Below are 10,679 nucleotides of genomic sequence, written 5' to 3'. Positions count from 1 at the left end.
CTCTCTGATTGACGCATCCTCACCTATACCCTACTTAGTTCTTTATGACTGAATAAAGCCCAGTTGCTAATTGCTGGACCAGGCCCAAAAGATATAATGAGTGTAACACTAAACACCCTCCAATGTGGATAAATTCCATGAGAGTCAATTGAGTTTAAAAGTTTCACAAATAATTAAATTACTGTGTAGGACAGACCAGAAGGAGAAAGCCAATAGACTGAATTCTGCTCCTTAGAGCTCAATTTGCTTTTCAGCCGACTGTATTTAGCTATCTGCAATTGCAACAAACTAAAATCATTAAAAACCCATCTATTTTCTTATGCAACCTCAACAGAACTTCAAGTGGATTTTACCACACACAGATAACAATATGTTTTAAAAGGAAGCAGAATTTACAAGTCTCAACTCTTTTTATTCCCCTGAAGTGCACATCAAAGTCAATATCTGAGCTTATAAATAATTTGGGGCAAATAAACGGAATATTTCTTCGGATACATTTTCTAGGTTGTGACCCACGTATTTTGGTGTTGGAGTCTGAGTTAGATTGATTGTATAAATAAAATAGCATTCTTGGAAATGGGAAGGACAGAGGTCTGTGGGGAGAAAATAATCTAATCAGAGACTTGTTTCTTACTTTAATCACGAGCCATAAAAACAGCCAAATCCCATGTCATGCTGCAGTAAAGGTTACATCAGCACTTCACACAATATTTATAGTGTAAAAGAAGCCGTGCAGTCTGACTCCGATATGACATTATTCCTCCTGCTCTCTCAAACTTTATCCAATCTCCCTGCCCACCACATACCCACCCCTCCCTTCAGCTAGGTGCGTTCCCTGGTGCCATTCTGATAATGCAGATGACTGCCTGTAGAATATGGATGTTAACAAGAACTCTAGACCACAGAACAAATATAGAACCACACTGGATCCTAGGGAAGATGCATTTTAAATGCCTTTTAAGTAGGGGGACCAATCATCTCAGTTTGCCCCAGACTGAGGGGTTTCCCAGATGTTGAATTTTGTGTCAAAACCAGTCAAATCCTGGACAAACCCGGACTAGTTGGTGACCCTGTTGTTAAGAGGCTATTACTTTAGGATATGAAGGCTTCATTCAAAAATATTTATTACACTCTAGTCATATAAGAAATCATCATGTGCAAGACATGACACGGGGCTCTACTGCTTGAAGCTGCTGCTACTTAGACAAGGGTCAGGGTGTCATTCCCAGGAGATCCAGGAGCTTTTCTGTGATGCCAGTCTTCCTCCCTAATCACAACTGCTTGTAGGTTTAGGGAGGGTGGGACAGGGCTTTAGAACGCGAATAATTCAAGGAATTCAATAGCTGTTTGGAACAGCATCTCGAGTTATACATCCTACTGGCACTCTTTTTCTCTGGTATTGCCGATTCTGTAATGCTCATTGAAAACTCGTTTATACTCAAAAGAATAAATCAAAGCAGCTGAAAAAGGAGCTCAGTCATGAGGATTCAATCAACGTAATTATCATTCTTCTCCATGAAGCTGTTCTGGAGGCTTGAGGACCATCAGGTGGGATTTGAAGCCTTTGCTGCCTGTGACATCTGTGCTAGTTTCACCAACAGCTCCCTCCAGAATTTGGGGTAAACAAGGGATTTTAAAAGTTACCGAAATGGGGCGCAGGGCTGCATCATCACCTTTATTCCGACCATCTAGACAATATGACCCATCAATTGAACAGCCAAAGTTATTATACACTGAAAAGTCAAAGCTAGCATAGTTTCATTTTAGTGCAGTGCCACATAAAATTACTTTGTTATAACACATCCTCTCTGATTGACGCATCCTCACCTAGACCTTTGGAAAAAGCTGAGGATTTCCCCCTCAGCCTGGCTGACACGCTGGGAATCCCATTTCTGCATTCTTGTCCCCCCCCCCACCCTCACCTTTCACCCACCACTCACCATCAGCACCCATTCAGGAACTTCTCACTTGAGCCTCGTTGCTTCTCGGCAACTTCTTCTGACGGTAGCTTCTTCAAGCAGCTCTGTTCTTCCAGAGACACTGGATTTGTGGGAAAGCCTGCTGCCGTGTACATTGTGCACGCTTGTGCGGGGTCCCTGCCGAGTGGTGGCAGATGCGTGTAGGCAGCAGTGACACGGCGCCCAGAAACAGGTCCTGCAGCTTACGCATATGTGAGTGACGGGGGCCGCAGAACGTGCCTCTAGGTTCCAATACCTACAACTCCATCAAAAAGAGCAGTGTTTTTACAAACTAGACAGGAAAAGATACAACAGAAAGTTTTTACGAAAAAACGCCTCCCTCCTAACTCACCTGAAGTTTCTACCGGCAGCTGGTCAATGATGGCTTCTTAAAAAGCTTAAGTAGCGTAAGAAAATATACTAGCCTGGAAAGGTCACGTGAGTAGCAACTTATTACGTGTAGTTATTCCAGAGTTCAAGAGAAAGGTAGAACAGATAGATACATCTTGACCTCAGTCCATACCAGTAGGTATTTTAAAACGGTCGCAGGTAACTGCCTGACAGGGGACTGGCGACAAAGATACAGGTGATCCACCTGACAAGCTTATCAAAGGCCATTTGCCTTATCCAGGTCCTTTTAACTGTCGCTGCAGAAAGCTCGCTCCTCCTCCGAGCTCCACGGAGCCTAAAAATGACATGTTTGCCGGAGTCGTTTTCCAGGAACTTGGATCAGCGGCGCCTGGTTGGAGCTGAGCTGGCTAAGACTGGATAGGACCACCCACCCTCCAACTGGGCATGCGCGAGTGCCCCATGACATTTGACCTCAGAGGACCGAAGACGGTTTCTGAACGGGCAAGAGGCCTGGGGCTGAGCTGCGCCTGCTCAGAACGAGGATGCCGCACCTATTTCCCATCATCTTTCCCCGGTCCCTACGATCCCTGCGCCTGTGACGGCAGCTCGTGCCGTAAATGCCCGCCGGCGGCCCCGGCTTCTGGGAGGTGGATTTCAGACTTCCTTCTCCCCTGTCTGCACTCGGCTGGCTTGTGCATCAAGCCCTCTCTGTTGCAAACCTCGGAGGTTGAGTGTTTGGCTCGCTGGGCGTCGGGGCAAAAAGAACCTGGTTTGGGTAGCAGAGTGACAGCCGGTCCGGACTTCAAACAAACTCAGTATCTATCTGAATCTGTTTAGCCAAGTCCTCGGAGAGCGAGGGAAGTGTTTGAAAATGGCTAAATATAACAAGTCATTTTTAACGAAGACAAGTTTTGTATAGACCTAGGTACCTGCAGAAAAAAACTTGCAGCCTAGTAACTTTAAAACCAAGCTACCAGCTTGTTTTTTTTTTTTAAATGAGGGAGGAAGTACTGTCATTCGCTTTTTCTTTAGGCTAAAGCATTTTATGAAAGATGTAGTGGAATGAGTAAGAATTCAGGCTCGAAAGTCAGCCTATCAGGGTTCAAGCCCTAGTTCTGCAGTTGCTTATAATTTAGTTTATAAGTTAAAGATACAGGTGGTTCCTACAATGAGGGTGGTTTGGGTATGAGTCTGTGTGTGCCTAGAATTACGCTTGGCACACAGCAAATTCTTGTAGTACTCGTTACCATTGAAATCACTTCTCTGAATCTGGGTGAGGGTTCTTGCTAAGACAACAGGAGAAAGGAATTTTCCTTATTCTGGAGGAAGGGAAAATGAAGCAGCAACAACTGCTAAAACTGTTAGCTGTCCTGAGTGGGAAAGGCTTCAGTAAACAAATGCTTGTCATGAGCTGTATTATTTTGCTTCAGTGACAACGAATCTTAGATTTTCTGGGATCATTTTAGTTAACGTTCTTTTCCTCTATTGCTACAAGCTTCTGGAATATCTCAAATTCTTAAGTTAGGGCATCTAAACTGTATCTTCTAGACGGTCTTTTCGTGCAAGGGAAATACAAACTTCCTGTAAATCCTCCTGTTCTGATTCTATGTTAAGACCATGACCATCTTAGCTCACTTCCTATTTGCACCTGCCTGGTCCCTGGCCACCTCCTTCTGGGTCACACAGTTCAGTTCATACTGGTGAGACAGCTGTGCTCATGGATTACTTCTCAATTCTTTGGAAGGTAATCTTTTCTTGCCCTGAGGCTGCAGAGAATGCTGAACCTTTGTCAAGAAATTTACAGGACTAAAGCTAACCTCTGAGAACATTCACAAGGGCAAAGGCATTATTTCAAATGAGACTACAATGTGTTCTTAAGGAATATATACTGGTCTTTATTCAAGACCCGGCTCAAATGTCACTTACTTTGTTAGCTTTTTTCAATTTCCTCAGTCGTGTTTGTTCTCGTATCTGAAGTGGACAGGACTCCACCAGCACTTTCGTTATGGCATCTGTCCTGTTGTAACTTACCTTCCTACAAGTCTAACCCCCTTTTTTCCACACCCCTTCTTCCCTGCAATTTATGCGTCCTCCAGCATAAGGACTTCTCTTAATGGTCTCAGCAGCTCATGCAGTACATGGCCTAGAGCAGGTGCCCCCTGAAGGCTTGTAAAATAGAGACCCCATAAGGTGTCAACCTCAGTGCTCAGAGGGACCACGAGTCCTGGGCCTTTGCAATCAGGGCCCACGTGCAGGTCTTTCCATGAGAGCAGAAGCGAAGGCTGTTGCTTCCAGGTTAACACCTAGAATGTATGAGGTCACAGCACCTTGGCAAGCACTCCACCCAGGGGCCCCACCCTCGGTTTTTGAGCAATTATTAGGAGTGGAACTCTCTGCCCCTCGCCTGGGAGGTGACTGAACAATAAGCCTTTGTGTTTTAAGCCACTGAGATTTGAGGGGTTTTGTTACCACAGCCTATCCTGCCCTATCCTGACTAATACATCGTGGATGTCACATTTTCATTTCGTTAGATCAGACATCAGATGGGAAGCATCATGGCATCTTAGGAAAAGCACTGGATCAGGAGTCAGATCTGTACGTGCCTGCATATGCACTTGTATTTTAATCATTAACAAACTCGGGGAGTTTTGCTCCCTTGGGGGTGAAACTAGGGAATTGAGCTAAAATGATTCAAAGGTCTACATGCCATGATTCCATGGATTCGAAGAAACGAAAACTACTTTTTGGGTCAGATGGTCAAATTTCAGAGATTACTGTTGCATGGGCTATAGGTCAGAAAAGGTCACTGGTCACTACAAACCCAGAGAGGAATCTCGTGTATGTTATAGCCAAGTGTCTGATAGCCCCATAGCAAGAACACTTTTGTCCACGATCCACTTGCAGAAGAAAACGGTTTCTAGACAATTCTATCTGCCTGTCTGAACTATCTGGTGGTTGAAGACAGATTATGTCTGCCACATCCAACCTCCTAAGTAAATATGGCATTGGAGAAACAGAGCATCTAAGGGGTTCCTGCGGTTGGCCTGCATAGTGCAAACCATCACAAGGGACCTACCAGCTGTTGAAGAATGAGGTTGCAGGTTTAACTTGCCGAGCAGGTCTCATTTGGCAGCTTGGCATTCAGGCTGGTAGCTTTGAAGTGATGCAGGCAAACCTGTGAGCTCGCAGCTGATGGAGGCCCATTAAATGCAATCAACCTCTGCCACATTTTCTGGGTATTTCAATGTGATTACACCGGGGGTGGCCGAGATTAGGACCCCTCCTTCACTAGGGATGTGCTCACAATAGGGTTTCTCCAAGCAGAGGGGCCAGGAACTCTCTCTCTAATGACCCTGCGCTCACAGGAGTGATGCTTACCACCCGGGAAGGATGCCCAGGTTCCCAGCTGCTGCGGTGGACCTTGGCTCGTTCTTTAGAGACAGCAGTGCAAAAGCAGCAGAGGAATCCTCTCCTTGCCTCGTGTAGAAATGGCCCGTTGTCATACTGAAAGTGGGGGCTCATCACTACTAATCCTGGAGCTGATTCCCGGGGCTCCTAGCCTGGGCTGCTCACCCGACTCATCTAAGGACCCAACCTCAGGGCTGGATGGAGTTGGCCTGGGTGGGGCCTGGGCCTCTGATTTGCTCGACAGTAAACTAGAACAACTCCTTTGGTTTCCCTGCTCCGAGTTAGCATGAGGGTTGGCTATAAATAAGCTGGGGGCTGTCAGCACTGAAGCTCTGCTGTTTTTAAAGGCGGCATCTTGGGGAGCAGTTTTTACGCTGTAAGCCTCAGGGCACAGGCTTCGGCAGAGACAGCTGCCGCTCTGAGCATGGGGCAGCAGCCCCCGGGAGGCCCAGGAGCTTGGGTCCCAGGGCCTTGAAGTCCTCCTGGGCGCCGAGAAATGCAGCCATGGGCCCCCCCGCACAGCCCACATCCTCTGTCTGACATCTTCAACAAGCTCTGGGGAATGTGTGAGATGACCAGGTCATCATTTGGTTGCATAAGAATTTGCTTTTCAATATATTACTCCCTTGCAATTTCAAAAAGGCTTTCCATGTAATTGCATTACTTGGAGGAAATCCCTTGGATAGTGGGGTTTGCATCTGGGCCTCTTAATCACCGGTCCATGTTGAGACCTAGAGGAAAAATAGAGCTATCTGCCAAAAGTCTGGAACCAGCCCCCAAACCCTGGCCACCTCCACCCTGGGCACAATCTCATCACTCAGCACTTTCCCAGGGAGGCTGGAGTGTGGCTCTCGACCCCAGCTGAAATGTGTTGATATCAGGTTAATATCAGCATCAAGTATGTGCAATGGGCATGTGCGTGGGCCGGTTGAGCCCTTATTCAGATTTAATCTTCACAACAGGGAGATCTGTGTTTTTCCACTGTCCAAATGATGAGTCCAAAGTACCAAGCAGAGCTCTAACTTGCCTCTGAGGGGTACTTTCATGCCACCCAACAGCTGCTTCCTGGGGCATCAGTAACACAAACCTACCCTGAATTCACCGAGAGGCAAAAAACCACTTCCCCGCTCTGCAGGGCAAGCGGTTATTTAGGGAGAACAAATACGCCATTCCAGATTCACCTGGTGAGCCATAAACCCAAGCATGGCTTACGTGTTCACTCAAAAATAGTAAGCAGTACTGGGAGGGTAAAGCTGGAGTCACTGCATCTAGCTAGCAAAAGACCTGCTACTTTAGCTAAACTGTGCGGAGGCCCGTGAGCAGCAGCCTTCACAGAAAGTGGGCCAAACCTGGAATCCTTCTGGCTTTTGCTTTCTCTGTGGGTGGAGGCTCTGTGGGACAGCAGGACCCAGAGTGGTTTCCCCGAGAAGAGGATGGGGGCGTAGAGCACACAGACCCACGTCAGCAGCATCTCCGATAACATTTCTGCAGAACACTGGGCAAACTTCTCCCTGTAAGGGTATGTTTTCATTTTCCTCCAGAGTGAATATTACATAGGGGCATGACCACTGAACAGTACTTAAGCAGAATTGTTTCAGATCATTCTTTAAGGATCAGATCGTAGATGAACCAAGATTGATGTGACACAAATGGCCGTTCAACATCAGGGTGTCAGCTTCCCTCCCCGCAGCCCTGCCCAGCGTCCACTGTCCTTCCCCAGACGCCCTCACATACACTACTCAGCTGGGAAAGCGGTCCAGCACATCATGTCATATTAAGAAGTTTTCCTTGTGAAAGTCCTTCTACTTTAGTTTCGCTCTGCCCCACACCCAAAGAGCCCAGGTGAAAGACACATACAAAAGGAGAAGCATTAGGTACCTGAAGGCCACCAGGTTGTCCCTCCTTCCTGGGAGACAAAGAAAACAGAGGTTCAATAGGCACCAAGGACCCAGAAAGGAGTGTGCATCCTTAAAAAGATGCATGAAAACACCCAGTCTTAATATTGTGGACAACGTCTCCAAGATCAGCAAGCCCTCCTGCCAGCCCCACCAAGCTCCCTCAGCAGGATGGGAGCTGCACTGTCTCTGATGGACAGACACACAGCATGCCACTACAAACACGGCACCATCCCCAAACGATGCCAGCTGCCACTTGCCTGTTACTGAAAGGATACACAAGTCATTAAAGGCCTGGAGAGAGACCAGAGACCAGAATTTTCTAATCAGAACTAATCCCTCCAGGCATAGAGCATTTGACACATCAAAGGCTTAATATTTGATACATCAAAGGCCTTCCTAGTAATTCTTTTGAGGAATCCAAAAAAACTATGCTAATAAGTGTTTGAGCTCTGTAGTTTTAAATCGGAACTTTTTTCCTGGCTTGCGATAAACTTTTTATTACTTCATTTGCTTGAGGAAAGGTCTCCATATGTGCTGTGATTTCAGATGACCCAAGACCAGTTGTTCCCAAACACCTTCCCTGCCAGCTCATCACCCCTGCATGAGTGAATCTCTTAGGTTAAGAATTTGAGGGCCTCATTAAAATGCATATTACCCCAGAGACATAATGGATAGAACACAATCACTCATTATTAGGATAAACTCATTTGTCCAATTAGTTCATCTCTCTCTTAGGTGGCATTGAAGGATTGGGACCCACAATAGATACCCTTTGATGGGGCTTGATTAGACTGTAGAGGTTCATTGCTTGGGTATTGGTCCCTGGGATAAGGGGAAAACAGCCAAAGAGAAAGGAATAAAGGGCTACACGAGGGATAGGATCACTGGAAGCAGGCAGATGTACCATTCACATAATTCCTCATTTGAAGGCTCCAGAACAGGGCTTTTGAAGGAGACCTACATTCCTCCACCCTAACTGCTGGTAACTACTGTTGCATTTCTAATTCCTCTGGGCCCCGGTAGCATCTTCTGTAAATTTGGTTACAACACTGATTCAATAGCATCACTTCTCTTGTTCACGTGACTGTCCCTCCGACCCTCTGCTGCCCATGATAGTAAGGACCCCCCAAGCACCTAGTCCAATGCCTGGCCCTTGGGAGGCACTCAAAACCTTTATGAGTGAGTAAATAAGTATCCAGTTAATTTCATAAACCCACACAGGATTGAGATGATTTTGATCTTCCATTTCATCTTGAAGGAGGTGACTTCTTTTCCTTTGACAGCAGGGCCTTCTCAGCCAGGCTTCCACCTGAGTGTACCATGCATTTATTCAACTGTACCTCCCAGGCGGGCAAACAGCAAAGAGATGCCCCTCCCTCCAGGGCGTGCAGCCCTGGCACATGGCATGGCCAGGTGAGGGCTATATGGTTTCAGCCCACGCGCTTCCCCAGCTGGGCATTTGGGGCCATGCAATCTGCTTCTCAGGTCGTCTGTTGCCTTGGTTCATGAAGAGACCCCTAACCGTGTACCTGGCCACATTATATTTCTCATGAACCCCTGAAGAGTTTTACCTATACCCTGTAAAATATGTATTTTAAAGACTCTGAAATAAGAAACTCTACATATGAATCCATGGAAAGAAAAGTATGAGTGTAAAAGAACACCACGGAGCTCCCAAGTTCAAGTACTCACGCCCACAAACACATACCCGTCAGCACAGATGAGATGCACGTGAATTCAAATCTGTACAAGTTTTGATGAAGATGGTTAGGGTCATGAGCAGAGTGAACCCAGCAAAGCTCACTCTACTGTCTGAACATCAGGAGGTTGATGACCGGTCTTTGCTCCAGAGCCACCTCCTCTCCTACTGGTTTTCTATCAAAGTAGAGACAGATCAGAAGGCATTCCATTCTAAGTTTCCCAAGACGGAAAAGCTTGGTACTTGAAGCTCAATCATCCCATGCTGCCTTGATCCTGGAGCACCCAAGAGACTCTGGGAACCCCGCCTCACTCTGAACGGGAACAAAAGTGTAACACCTGGTCTGAGGTGTCCGCAGAGGCCCACTGGTCGCCCGGAGAGGGGCCCTGGCCCCTGACTCCAGTGAAGAGGCAAGGTTTCTAAGCTTGATGCTCTTTACTTCTTGTTCCAGAATTCTCTCCTGCACTTAGCGATGTTATTTGATCCACTATTGTTTCAGTGTATTATTGGGTTCCACCTATATTCTTTTCCCTGATGCTTTGTCGTGGCAAAGAGCTGCCCACCAAATTCATTTTCTGGTTGGTAGGAAACTGTTCTTTATCAAACATATACCCCTTCTTACCCTTGGGTATATCACGTGCCTTCTTCTGCACCAGCTAATGCTGTCTACTCTAAATCCCTGACACAATTTTTTTAAAAAAAAGAATAAAATAAAAAAAAAATACGTTTACCATGTATCTGTTCTCAGCCCTTTGCAAGCTTTAATCATAGCCCTTCCTCCACCTGAAAGCCCTTCCCACTGCTCCCTCAAGTGACATAAAGCTAAAAATTTGATTTAAAGTTCACTCTGTGGAAAGCAAGGACGGGTGGGAGACACTTCTTATTTATCTTCCATAATAAGGTCAAAGTTTCGGGCACCAGTACTGAGTCAACACGTGGCCTCCGGCTTACATATACTGAATAGTTTCACTCTAAACCATCAGAATTATCACACAGCCCATGCAGAAAGTCCAGGGATCTGAAGGTGGCTGGATTAAAATTAGCCAAGAGTACTTAAAAGTGGAATAGTTCTGCAGTGACGGTTATCACTGACACACTGAAGTGAACAGCCTATTTTCAAATAGAAGTTTCAAGAGTTTCATGGTCACTATGTTTTCTTGGCATTTTGTCTCAAAATGAATATTGCTAAAATCCCTAAGCTTATGTTTCAGTAACACACCCAGTGAATTGCATTCTCATAATTGCTCCAAGACGATTAAAGAAAAGCTGCAAAATTGATTACTCGGTGGTCATTCACATTGTTCACGTTCATCAGATTCATTGATCACCATCCTGCCTCTTCTTGACACCAGTAAAATGGAGGTC

The sequence above is a fragment of the Balaenoptera physalus genome (genome assembly GCF_965194825.1).
Source record: "Balaenoptera physalus genome assembly, chromosome: 12".
Taxonomy (NCBI): Eukaryota; Metazoa; Chordata; class Mammalia; order Artiodactyla; family Balaenopteridae; genus Balaenoptera; species Balaenoptera physalus.
The sequence above is the reverse complement of the archived record's forward strand: the minus strand, read 5'-3'. Positions refer to the sequence as shown.